Source organism: Octopus bimaculoides, chromosome 13 (assembly GCF_046866305.1).
Source record: "Octopus bimaculoides isolate indiv1 chromosome 13, ASM4686630v1, whole genome shotgun sequence".
Classification (NCBI taxonomy): Eukaryota; Metazoa; Mollusca; class Cephalopoda; order Octopoda; family Octopodidae; genus Octopus; species Octopus bimaculoides.
The window spans coordinates 17276302-17291104 of NC_142940.1; the positions used below are offsets into that span (position 1 = coordinate 17276302).

Here is a 14803-nt window from a genome sequence, read left to right on the forward strand (position 1 = left end):
ATTGTATTGAGTGGTTGGCATTAGGAAGGGCATCCAGCTGTAGAAACCAAGCCAAAGCAGACTGGAGCCTGGTGTAACTCTCTGGCTTACCAGTTTCGGTCAAACTACTCTTGCCCATGCCAGCATGGAAAATGGACACTAAATGATGATGATGATGATGATGATGATGATGATGATTGCAGGAATTGTTAGAATCAGACAAATACCTTATGGTAATTGGTCTAGCTCCTTATATCTTGAGTTCAAACCCCACTGAGGTCACCTCTGTCTTTCATCCTTCTCTGTGTGTGTTGGTGATGGAGGGGAATAAAATATTGTACCAGTCAAATGAATTTTCACAAAATTCTTGGCCTCATGCCAAAATTAGAAACAAATATTTTTATTATGGCAGCAAGCTGGCAGAATCATTAGTATGCCAGACAAAATGCCGTGGCATTTTGTCACTCTCTACATTCTGAGTTCAAATTCACCCAAGGTCATCTTTACCTTTTATCGTTTCAGGGTCAGTAAAGTAAGTGCTAATTGAATGCTTGGGCCTATGTAATTGACTGTTCCCCTCCCTCAGTTTTTCAAGCCATGTGCCTATAGTAGAAAGAACTATTTTTGTTGTTCTTATTATTACTATTATTATTATGAAAGATAGAACAAAATAAACATATCAAGCTGTGTAAAAAAGAAAACTGCTCTAACAACATAGGAAGGATAGAAATCTTTTTTTTCTTTTTAGCCCCGTTCCATCCATACTGACATGGTAGGAGTGACATGGAAGAGCTTGGTATGAGGGGAGATAGTGAGAGGGAAGAGGAGTGGCAGAGTTTGTTAAAGGATCCAGGTCAGTTGAAATGGCAGGGAGTGGTGGAAAAGGGCCATGAGAGGTGAGAGAAGGGAGAATGCCAAGTCAACTGTAGGAACACATATTCACACACACAGACATACATTGTGCAGAAGAATGCAAAGAATGTAAAATACTAAACATTTTAATTGAAAATCAACATTGTTCTAGGATAGTACTATAGATATTATCTTATAAATATGCATCATCACTGCAAATAGATTATAAAAAGATATTGTTTATGATTTGTCTTTTTTTTTGTCTGCATGATCGTTTTTTTTTTTATGCTTCTTATCCTCCCTCCTCACTGCTAGCATGTTTATGTAATCTTAAAGTCTGATTGTAGTTGCCAAGATATGGTTGGCTTCAGTCTAATGTTCAGTAAAGTGTTGTTACTTTGTAGAATCCAGCATTAGATTGTTGTCATGTGAATTTCTACATATCTGTGTTTAAGGACCAACAAAACCTCTTTCCTCTACCCCTTCAATATCTCTATCAACCATTAAAGTGCTGTTGTCTTACAGAATTCAATATTCATGTCATGTAAACTTATGTGTTTATGTTTAAGGGTCAACAAATTCTCTTTCCTTTATCCCCACTGTAATCCAGTTAAATATTGTCCCCACAGTACTCCAGTTAAATGTTCTCCCTACAGTAATCCAGTTAAATGTTGTTAACTTAAAGAATATAATATTTTTGTATTATGTGAACTTATGTTTGTGTTTAAGAAACAATGAAACTTCTTTCATATCCATCACTCTACATTCTCACTGTATTCGAGTAATGTTGTTGTTGAACACTGTTCAGTATTAGACCCATTATAGCATACACACACACACACACACACACTCATGTTGGAGACATGCAAAAGGCACCCAATGCACTCTGTAAAGTGGTTGGCATTAGGAAAGCCATAGAAACCGAGCCAAAACAGAAGACTGGAACCTCTTGCAGCTCTCTGGCTTACCAGTCCCAGTAAAACCATTTAACCCATGCTAGTATGGGAAATGGATGTGTGGTGGCTGTAGTTGTGGTGGCAGCAGTGGCAACAATGATGATGACACATATATGTGCACATGCACATGACAAATTGTTACCATATAAATTACAAAAACAGTGAAATAAATTTTACGGATTGAGAGAGAAGAGATGTCTCAGTGTTTCAAGCAGTTGTCCTTATTCGGGAGACAGAGAGTGTATGAATGGTTGGAAAGATACAAGGAGCGGAGAACAAGTAAGAAATGGTGTTAATAGCCTGGAAGCTGTAAATAGGGAAGGAAATACAGTATGAGGGATAAGTTAGGAGAATGTAGGAGAGGATCATGGTTAGTAGAAATGGTAGGGAGGTGGTGAGGGTCCTGGGAGGAGAAAGGAGATGGTAGTCACAGATTATTATACATTTCTGCCGATCCCTACTCTAGGTTATTTTGTTATTATAATTCTTAACATTCCTTACATTTTTTAAATTCTTTAGTCTGACCCCGCCTTCCTTGACTCCTTTCAACTTGCATTTCTCTGCTTAGCTCCCTATTTTATCTACATTCTTCTGCACAATGTATGTTCGTGTGTGTGAATATGTATCCAGGTTATATATTGTCTTGGCATTCTCCATTCTCCCACTGCTCATAGCCCTTTTCCACCACTCCCTGCCATTTCAACTGACCCAGATCCTGTAACAAACTCTGCTACTCCTCTTCGCTCTCACCATCTCTCCTCATACCAAGCTCTCCATGTCACTCCTACTTTATTTACTTCTTCATTGTCAGTTTTAAACCTAACCAGCAATACTTAAAAAAAAAGAGAACAAGAGCTTGTGTTCAAAATGTTAGACCTCTTCCTCACTACATAGAATTTAATCCACTGTTTTTATTATTGTTATTATTATTAAGGCAATGAGCTGGTAAAATTGTTAGCACACTGGACAAAATGCTTACTGGTATTTTGTCTGTCTTTACTGCTGAGGTTGACTTTGCCTTGTATCCTCTCGGGGTCAATAAAATAAATACCAGTTGAACATTGGGGTTGATGTAGTCAACTTACCTCTCCCTTAAAATTGCTGGCCTTATACCAAAAATTTGAAACCATTATTATTAATATTAAGGTGGTGAGCTGGCAGAATCATTAGTATGCCAGGCGAAATGCTTAGCAGTATTTCTTCTGGGTTCAAATTCCACTGAGGTCGACTTTGCTTTCATCCTTTCAGGTCAGTAAATTAAGTACCAGTGAAACACTGGGGTTGATGTAATCAACTAGTCCCCTCCCCCAAAATATCAGGCTTTGTGCCTTTAGTAGAAAGGATTATTATTATTATTATTATTATTATTATTATTATTATTATTATTATTATTATTATTATTATTATTATTATGGTGGCAAGCTGGCAGAATTGTTAGCACACTGGACGAAATGCTTCACAGTAGTTGGCCGATCACTCTGTGCTGAGTTCAAATTCCCCCAAGAACAACTCTACCTTTCATCCTTTCAGGGTCGATAAAATAAGTATCGATTGAACACTGGGATCGATATAATTGACTCATCCCCTCCCACAAAATTGCTACCCTTGTAGCAACATTTGAAACCATTATTACTATTATTATTATTAAGGTCGATTGTAAAGTGGTTGGTGTTAGGAAGGGCATCCAACCTTGCTAAAGCAGACAGTACTAGCTCTTGTCAAATTATCCAACTCATGCTTGCATAGAAGACAGACATTAAATGATGATAATGATGATGATAAGATTATAAGATGTCAGAATCGTTAAGCATATTGAACAAAATGCTTTGTAGCATTTCTTCCAGCTCTTTATATTCTGAGTTCAAATTCTGTCAAGACTGACTCAGCCTTTTATCCCTTTTAAGTCAATAAACACCGAGACTTCCCCCTCCTTTCTAGCCTTGTGTCTATAGCAAAAAGAATTATTTGCTTTACTTTTTGCTAATTGGAACAGTACTGGCTTCCTCAGATTCTACTGATGTACTTCAGGATATAACATAATACATACTTACATGTGTTGTAGTTGAAATATTAAGTTGTATATTTAAGCCTATTATATTTTAATACTCTACAACCATCAAAAGCTTTATCTTCATGTAGTTTATCAAAAGACAAACCAGCGTGTCCTTCACTGGATCCATTATTTTATCCAGAAATCATAGACATGAGGAATTAACAGAGTGAAATATTAACAACACAATCAGAAATTGAACCTCAAACTCAGTTTGCTGAGAGCTTGTTACCACTCCACCATTCTCAGTCATATTAATTAATATACATATAAATTAATGTGTAATCAATGTTTTATCTATTATGTTTGAGGCAAGAAGCTATTGTGTAGAACATGTAGTTCCTGCTAGTATTCTTTGTCATGTGCTTTCACTAGAAGTGTTTCATTCTGTGGTAGTTGATGCTGCCTTCATTATTATACTCTAGCAACATAAGCAGCTGATATGATTGTTCTTGTATATAATCTGTCAACGTATTTCTCCCTTCTATAACAAGTATTGTCTATCGTAGTGTGAAATTCAAATGAAAATGTTCTTAATCATAAATGAGAGAATGTTAAGTTGTTGAATAGGTCTTTCTTATATATAGAATAATAATAAATGGAGCAAAACGCATATAATCAATAAGTTCCTTTAATTCTTACATATGTTTCAAAAATTATATGCACTCTACTCCCAAAGAAGTAAGAGATGCTGGTATATACATATAATTTCATCATCAAGGAACCATATTACAAATGCAAGACTTGCGCTGAATGCTCTTTTTCGTTCAGCGCAAGTCTTGCATTTGTAATATGGTTCCCTGATGGTGAAATTATATGTATATACCAACATCTCTTACTTCTTTGGGAGTAGAGTGCATATAATTTTTGAAACATATGTAAGAATTAAAGGAACTTATTGATTATATGCGTTTTGCTCCATTTATTATTATTCTTTATATCAACTCAAAATACATCACTTTAACATGGAATTTCTACCCATTAACCAGGTTTAATATCCCAGTTTTTGTGTGATTTTTTGCTACCCTGGTAACTATTAACATATTTGCGTTATCAAAGTTTTTCAACCAAGATAATATATATATATATATATATATATATATATATATATATATAAAATAAAGGATAAAACCGTTAAAGATTTTATCAGTGGCCAGCATATAATATAGACCTATCAAGGTGAATTCATATATATAGATTATAATAGTATAAAATACAATTATAATTAAGGGCATAGAAGAGACCATGCCTGTGCTGAAAGTAGCCACTAAATTGTCAAACCACTTTAAAATTATCACTTTTATAGTACACAATGTGTTGAAATCAAGGGAGTAGACTCACAGAAATCCAGTAATTGGTCGATCCAAGGCTGACTATTTTATGAATTTCTGTGAGCCTACTCCCTCGATTTCAACATGTTGTGTACTATCAAAGTGATAATTTTTCGGTGGTTTGACAATTTAGCATCTACTTTCAGCATAGGTATGGTCTCTTCTGTGCCCTTAATTATAAATGTATTTCATACTATCATAAATATATATATATGTATATAGCAAAGTTTTAAATTGTGTTGCAATGTAATCATCTGTTATGCGAAATTTGTACAGAATTTTTAGAAGTATATTGGTGTCTGTGTAGTGTAACCTGATTGTAGGTCCTAAAATATTATGTTCAACTCTTTTGATGATAATGCCCTCGAAATTACCTCTGGTTTTTATAATACAAAACTTCTAATTTTTTAGTGTTCATCAATCTTATAATACATGCCATTGTGTATATTTACATATTGTCAAGCAAAGGGGAGAGAGCACCAATCATTGTGGAGTTATTTCTCCTGGTTACTCTGCGTGTGTGTGTGTGTGTGTATTTGTAAACAAATTTGTCATTAAAAAATGTAGTAATTAAAAGAATTATTAGATAGTATCTGTAATAATTTGGCTTTGTAGCATCAGCATTTCTCTACAATTGACAAAACTCTTAGTTTGTGTTCTAATATGAAACTTGAAAAGTTATTTTTTTCTTTTATTCAAGATGATTTATTGTAATGTCTACTATATTTAAATATTTATATATTCATAAATAATTGTATTTTACTATATTTTAACCTTATTTTTATTATCATTTTCAATACACTAAAGTAAGATATATTTTCTGTCATTATTAACTGTACTCGTATAGTAGTAGTTAAATGAAAGCTATTCACTATAATTTTGTTATATTCCAAATGACAACTTAATAAATGTACCAAAAGTGAATTATTTTACTATCTTTCAAAATTAGCCAAAGGAAGTGTATTTAATGTGAAAGCATGTGGCCTGGTGATTAGGGTGTTGTACTCAAGATTGTAAGATTGTGGTTTCAGTTCCCAGATTAGATAGTGCATTGTGTTCTTAAGCAAGACACTTCATTTCACACTGTCCCAGTTCACTCAGCTGTAAATGAGTTCCAGCAATAACTGGAGAGCTAACCCTACTATGGATTGGTGTCCTATCCAGAGGGAAGTGTTGTAATCTCAGTTACTTATGTGCCATAGAAACCAAGTTAAGTTCCTGCCTTCTGAGTCCTGGGGTTCATTGCAGACATAAGTGTATTTAATAAAAACTACTTTAATGAAAGACTTAAAAGAATGTGTATGTGTGTGCAAGAGAGAGAGAGAGAGAGAGAGTAATTGTGGATATGAAAATATTTTATGACCATTATAATGTATATTTGACTAGCACCACTGCATAAAATTTGTGATAAGCTGAGTCTAGGAGCCAGTTCTGATTCCTGATTGAAGCCAAATTCTCTTCACTTATTTATGTCCTTGACATGAAGGAGATATGAATGCCATTACTTATTGTTTACCCTTTTCAAAAACAAAAAAATTGAGTAATCACATATACAAAAAAAAAAAGACAGTTAATTTTGGTAAAAACTTGTGCAATGTATAAGTAAAAGATTATACCTAATACAGAAGATAGTGTCTTTACACTCAAACAGTGGAGCCTCTACACAGTCATTCAACATACTAGAAATAGCAGTTGAATTTTCCTCAAACCATACCCAATAGCTCTGTGGTTAAGAAGCTCGGTTTGCAACCATGTGATTGCAGGTTCAGTCCTACTACACAGTACCTTGAGGAAATATCTTCTTCAATAACCCCAGGCTGACCAATCCCTTGTGAGTAAATTTGGTTGATGGAAAGTGTGTGTGTGTGTATCTTTGTGTTTGTCCCTACAACCACCAGTGTTCATTTGTTTGTGTCCCTGTAACTTATCAGTTCAGCAAAAGAGACCAATGAAATGAATACCAGACTTAAAACAAGAACTTGGTTCAATCTGTTTGACTTATACCCTTCAAGGCAGTGCTCCAGTTTGGCCACATCCTACTGACTGAAAAAAAAAACAATAAAAGATATATTAAAACAGAAAGGATAATGTAGTCCTATCTACAATCATGTTGATTAAGGTTGAGAAAGAAACGAGATGGTCATGTTTGTAATGTCTTTGTTCGTTAGTTTGTTTGATCAGAACTAACCTGGGGCTGAACAAAAATAATAGTGAAACTTCAGTATAGTCCTTTGATGCATCGGTAGACGAAACAGAATCTCCCTCAACTAGAAGTTTTTAAAATGTTTGAAATTCTTTAGAGCTGAATGTTTGCCTTTAATAATATAGATTGAATAACCAAAGCCAGAATTTTGATCAAAGAATTCTTTCATGATTTATTGCCTTGACATACATTTACTTTGTCTGGGTTGATAAAGACCACTTAAAATCATCATCACCATCATCATCATTGCCATTGTTGTTATGGGGAAATTATGATTATTATTATTATTATTAGTAGTAGTAGTAGTAGTAATAGTAGTAGAAGTAGTAGTAGCAGTAGTAGTAGTAGTAAGGTGGTGAGCTGGCAGAATCGTTAGCATATCTTTGTTCCGAGTTCAAATTCCGCTGAGGTTGACTTTGCCTTTCATCCTTTCAGGGTCAATAAATTAAATACCAGTGAAACACTAAGGTCGATATAATCTACTAGTCCCCTCCTGCAAAATTTCAGGCCTGTAGTAGAAAGGATTATTATTAATATTAATACTTTATAAATATTTAGGGCAGTAAGCTGGTAGAACCATTAGCACACCAGACAAAATGCATAGTGACATTTCGTCCATCCTTATTTTTCTAAGTTCAAATTGTGCTGAGGCCGACTTTGCCTTTCATCCTTTCAGGAGTCAATAAAATAAGTATCAGTTGAATTATGGGGTCGATATAATCGACTTAGCCCCTTCCCCAAAATTGCTGGTCTTGTGACAAAATTTGAAACCAATATTTTATAAATATTTCAGCAGAATAGGCGCAGGAGTGGCAGTGTGGTAAGTAGCTTGCTTACCAACCACATGGTCCTGGGTTCAGTCCCACTGTGTAGCACCTTTGCAAGTGTCTTCTACTATAGCCTCGGGCTGACCAAAGCCTTATGAGTGGATTTGGTAGATGGAAACTGGAAGAAGTCCATCGTGTATATATATATATATATATATATATATATATATATATATATGTGTGTGTGTGTATATGTTTGTGTGTCTGTTTGTCCCCAGCATTACTTGACAACCGATGCTGGTGTGTTTGCATCCCCATAACTTAGCGGTTCGGCAAAAGAACCGATAGATTAAGTACTAGGCTTACAAAGAATAAGCTCTGGGGTCAATTTGCTCGACTATAAAGGCAGTGGTCCAGCATGGCCACAGTCAAATGACTGAGACAAGTAAAAGAGAATTGTTAGAGCATCAGAATAAACGCGTTACAATATTTGTTCAGACTCTTTACATTCTGAGTTCAAACCTCCATTGAGGACAGCTTTACCTTTCATATCTCTGGGCTCAGTTTAATCAAATAAACCCCTCCCACCAAGCTGGTAGAATCTTTAGTATATTGGATAAAATACTTTACAGCATTTCTTCCGATTCATGTTCTGAGTTCAAATCTTGCCAAGGTCAACATTGCCTTTCTTCCTTTCCAGATTGATAAAATAAGTACCAGTTGTGTATTGAGGTTGATATAATTGACTAGACTGACTAGAAATAGCAACCAAATCTCCTTCGAATTTATGTTATGTACACTATTTATATTAATCAGGCTAGTGTCCTCATCTTGATTGTTGCTTTCATTTTGTTTTGGCTGTTGTATGCTCCAGCCCTCTTCAGGCGTTTTGAATCAAGGGGTTAGGTTTGAAATTTTGATACAGCTGAGTGCCACACAAGACTTCTGAAGAAGGCTGGAGTGTACGACAGCCGAGACTTAGTAAAAGCAACAAACAAGGTGAGGACACAGTCCATAATATAAACTGTATACACAAAACATATATATATATATATATATATATATATACACACATACACACCAGAGTAAGCACATAAATGTGAAACAAGGTGGGGGAAAATAGTACTCAAATACCAGAGGTAGAGTAATATGCTTTATTATTAAAGCTGCAAAAACATCACAAAAAACTGCTACTCAGAGTTTCATGTTTCCATTTGTCAGGCAGCTTGATCATAACTGCCCAACAAACAGGAGCGTGAAACTCTGAGTAGCAGTTTTTTTGTGATGTTTTTGTTGTTTTAATAATAAAGTATATATATATATATGTATATCTTTACTCTTTTACTTGTTTCAGTCATTTGACTGTGGCCATGCTGGAGCACCGCCTTTTTAGTCAAGCTAATCGACCCCAGGACTTATTCTTTGTAAGCCTAGTACTTATTCTATCGGTCTCTTTTGTTGAACCTCTAAGCTACGGGGATGTAAACACACCAGCATCGGTTGTGAAGTGATGTTGGAGGGGACAAACACAGACATGTACACACATATACATATATATATATATATATGTATACATATATACGACAGGCTTCTTTCAGTTTCCGTCTACCAAATCCACTCACAAGGCTTTGGTCGGCCCAAGGCTATAGTAGAAGACACTTGCCCATGGTGCCACGCAGTGGGACTGAACCCAGAACCATGTGGATCGTAAGCATGCTACTTACCACACAGCCACTCCTACGCCCCTATATATATATATATATATATATATATAATTGTTAATTATTTGCAGGACCTCCTATAGAATGAAAATATTTTAATAATAAGGACACCAAGGTAGGGTCGAGAGCAGCATATCTGTGTCTCAAGAGTATATGTGGATACTCACATACATACTAATGTATATACGAACTTGTGCTATCACTTACATATACATGCACATGGACTGATCAATATAAGTATCCATGTATAGGTAAAATCACACACACGTATATTCTGGTATGCAGTTTGTGGTCCACAGTTCATGGCCAGATCCAATGTAGGGAAGGTTTCGAATGCTGGCACATAAAAGCACCCACTACACTCTTGGAGTGGTTGGCGTTAGGAAGGGCACCCAGCTGTAGAAACTCTGCCAGATCAGATTGGAGCCTGGTGCAGCCCTCTGGTTTGCCAGTCCTCAGTGAAATCATCCAGCCCATGCTAGCATGGAAGGCAGACGTTAAACCATGATGATGATGAATAACATGTATAGGCTGAGGTTCACTATAGCTGTTTCAGACACGGGGATATTTGGGGGGGGGGGGTTCATGAACAAATCAATTACATTAAATATATTATATACAAGTATAGTATTGCTAGAATACCTTTACTCATAGGTCTGAAGGGCAGAACTAGGACTAATTACCATCATCATCAACATCTGTTTCTGCTGTAGTTTTCTGATGCCCCCCTCTAGTGTTTCAAATGGTATGATGAAGGATAACAGTGAAATTAAGGGTTCTTTTTTTTTTCTTTGGTGGTTGGGATGTAAAGAGTTTTATCATCTTCATTGTCCTACTTCTGTTCAATGCACTTTATTATGTTCTTTGTAAAGAATTTGGCCTTTCATTATTGGTTTTATTAGCTTTGATGGTAGAGTCTGAGAACGAAAATCAGCCATTAACAGAGGCAGCTGTACGAACATACAACTTGTCAAATTTTCTGAGTGACAAATAGACATGGTAGATAACATCACCTCATATTTTTCCTTGTAGTAGTTTCACTAAGCTATATTCTCACCAGTTGAGATCAAAGCCTCTCTTTCTGAGACTGTTTGATAAGTTACTAATATTTCAGGTCATATTCAGCTGGGGAGTGGATGGTCCCAAAGGTTGCTGGTTTAGTAAGTGGCCATGTAGCTACTGTCAGAGATTATTTTAATAATAGTCTTGACATTAAACTTCACTTTAAAACACTGAAGCAATCACACCATCACATAACTTTATCTCATCTCACACCATTACATTCTCTTGTTAAGGATCCCTTAATTCCACAATCTGTTCTCTCTAAACTTGACTGGGGTGGGGGTTCTATTTTTTCTTTCTTTTTTTTTTTTGTCTAAATACTTATGTATTTTGAAGCAGAGAAAGACAAAAAGCAAAAAAGAAATAACATTGGAATTATTTCAATGAACTTTTCAAGTAAACCATTGGACAAATATTTGAAAAGCAAAATAATACAACGATCAGTGCAGGCATGGTTGTTTGGTTAAGAAGATTGCTTCCCAACCACATGGTTCTGGGTTCAGTCCCACTGCATGGCACCTTGAGCAAGTGTCTTCTACTATAGCCCCAAATTAATCATGGCCTCGTGAGTGGACCTGAAATTGATAGAAGCCTGTTGTATATATGTATATAAGTGTGTATGTGAATGTATATTTGTGTCTCCTTATCTTAACATTGCGTGATGTTTGTAAATGATTCTCACTATCATTAAAAACAGTGCCATTTCCAATATTCTGTGAGAATATGCCTGGTCATGCCTCAATAAACTCCGTCCAGCTTGTGCAAGTATGGAATAGTGAACATTAAGACAATGATGATGAACATGATTGTGATGCCACTGTCCATCATGATGACATTTTTAAATGGAAGTAAAAACTGAATAATAATTCCAATTGTCTCAAGTATAATAGAAAAGGTTATAAATGACCATGTCCTTCATCTCCATGAATCTCCCTCTTTTATCCATGTCTGGAATGATAGCTTTTTAATTTGGTCACTTGCGTATGTACTCCATCAATTTCTTGGATACTGGCTGTATGATCACTATAGGGAGTTTAGTTGTGATTGTAAATAGTGTAGGTCGTTTTAGATGTGTAATGTCTGTTTGTGATGCTTTTGTCCTCATAGTGGATTGTGAAGAAGTCTTGGCAGATGTTGGTCTTAGGAAGCACCAAGTTGGAATTTCTCTGTTTTGACAGAAATGTTTCAGATTTTTTTTCACGATGCCCTTGAAAATGCTCTGGACTATCTTTTTAGTAAAAAAATTTGAAAATTTATAATTTTTATCAACCCCAAACTTTACTGGTCATGGGATATGCTAGAAACTACAGTCAAATCTCCCTTAAATCATCTGAAAATATTTACTTTTTTTTCTTACCGCAAAAAGCTTCTATAGTTTTTTAAGTGCCCACAAAATCAACCAAAATCGATCCAGAGAGGGGAAGATGGGGTGGAGGTAAAAAAAAAAAAACATTTTTTGCTCTTTTTTTTTTTTTTTTTGTTAAAAATATAGTCCAGAGCATTTCCAAGGGCACCATGAAAAAAACAATCTGAAAAATCCCTGTCAAAATGGAAAAATTCCAACTTATTGGTGCTTCCCAATTCCAACATCCACCAAAGTCTTTATAGTTTGTTTTTCTAAAACAGTAAAAGGGACATTTACCATTTTATTCTGCTGTATGTTTGAGAAACTCACTTTGCAGCCATGTAGTTTTGGGTTCAGTCCCACAGCGTAGTACCTTGGTCAAGTGTCTTCCAAAATAATCCTGGGTTAATTAATGCTTTAGGAATGAATTTAGTAGATGGAAACTGTGTGGAAGCCTATCATATATGTGTGTGTTTGGGTTTGTCCCCACACCATCACTTGACAACCAGTGTTGATTTGTTTACAACCCCATAACTTAGTGGTTTGGCAAAAGAGACCAATAGAAGTAGTGCCAGACTTCAAAATAAATACTGAGGTTGATTTGTTTTGACTAAACTTTTCAATGCAGTGCCCCAGTATGACCAAAGTCCAATGACTAAAATGAGTAAAAGGCATGTTTCAGTTTTATATCAAAAATCAGTATCAACTAACAAGAACTGAATATGTTTCTTCGAGTGATTCAAACATCTTTCTACCTATGGCCATGGTGTCCCATTAATAATGCTAATTAATTAAACAAAAACAAAAAGATAATGGCCCATCATATTAGTTGTAAGGTCTTAAAGGAAAGTACTTATCTAACAACCACCTGGATTGTCTGTCACCGGTGTGTAATGTGAGACTTGAAACTCTCTGGGAAGAGAGTTTCAAGTCCCAAAGAAATTAGTTTAGCTAGTTTCAGCTACCATACTGGACTTATTAAGGATATCGACTCTTCCAAATATTTCATGGTTGACACAGGAGCCAGTGTCAGTATTTGGCCTTTATAGTTTCCTTCTTCTAAACCCCAGCCATATAACATGTTCTTTACATTTAATTTTATAAATATTGTGTTTGCATGCGTTGTTTGCGTTTTGCCAGTGCTTGTATGACTCATTTATTCTGGAGCCAAAATTACATTTTAAGGCATGGCTGTGTGGTAAGGAGTTTGCTTCACATGGTTCCAGGCTCAGTCCCACTGCATGGTACCTTGGGCAAATGTCTTCTACTATAACCTTGGGCCAACGAAAGCCTTGTGAGTGGATTTGGTAGACAGAAACTGAAAGAAGCCCATCATGTGTGTATATATATATATATATATATATATATATATATATATATACGTGTGTGTGTGTGTGTGTGTGTCCTCCTACCATCGTTTGACAGCTAGTGTTTGGTTACATCCCTATAACTAAGTAGTTCAACAAAAGAGACTGATAGAATTAGTACGAGGCTTAAAAAGAAAACAAGTACTGGGGTTGATTAGTTTGACTAAAATTTCTCAAGGCTGTGCCCCAGTCTAATGACTGAAGCAAAGTATAAAAGATTTTTTTTTTAAATCCCTTCCCCTTGGAGCATGAGGCCATGAACAACTTTTCTCCCCTGTTTTTGACACTGATCTGTAAGGCGTTCCTTTCTCAGTTCCTGTTAGTTTTGAATTGCCATCAATGTTTCTGTAACTTAGGTTTTTTCCTTTGTAGAGATGATGTCTTTAAACAAACCCATTTATACTTCTGGGAAGAGGTGAGCCATATTAGTCAGGCATCTATCCCTTGGCCTGTCAAGCATGGGAGGCCTTACTGGAGGCTTGCACTCCACTGGCATAGCTCCCAGGGTCATTAAGACGCGCAGGCCAATACCTCTTCCCCACCTCCGCAAGAAGGACTGGACCTTGTGGTGAAAATGCTTTAATCACCCAAATATAATTAGGACTCTTATTACATAAGAAATTTTTACTAACAACATTGGAGTAGGGGAAAGGGGATTTTGTTTTAATTTCCACCTAAATTTCTTCGAAAGAAAAGTCAGATTACATAATTTTATTTCTCTATCTTTATTCATCTGAAGTAGAATAAAATGGTAGACTGGAATACATTTTGAGATACAGTTTTAATAAATCTTACATTCAAAACCACTGTAAGTAATAAAAGTAAAGTTACCTTTTTGTGTCATACTGACTCATAAGGGACGGTTTCCCAGTTTCCATGGCATGGAAACTGGATGGGACGCCAGTCTGTCGCAGGATCACTCATGTTTGCCAGCTGAGTGGACTGTCGCAACGTGAAATGAAGTGTTTTGCTCAAGAACACAACGCCTCGCCTGGTTCAGGATCTTTTAAGTGTGTTACTTGAAATAGATAAGGGTACTAGAGTAGCATCAGGACTGGTTACTAAGGCTAGGGAATGACCCAATAATCTAGATGTGAAGTCTTCTATCCACACTGCCAGAATGAGATGATTGAGCTTGGATGTTTGGATGCTGGCAATATGACATGGCTA

General features: G+C 35.9%; 1 protein-coding gene across 6 annotated transcripts in view; it reads left to right on the forward strand.

The window, feature by feature from the left end:
• Window positions 1-14803, forward strand: part of LOC106881088 (uncharacterized) — a 925009-nt gene that overhangs the window by 723791 nt on the left and 186415 nt on the right. The gene's annotated exons all lie outside the window — the stretch shown is intronic.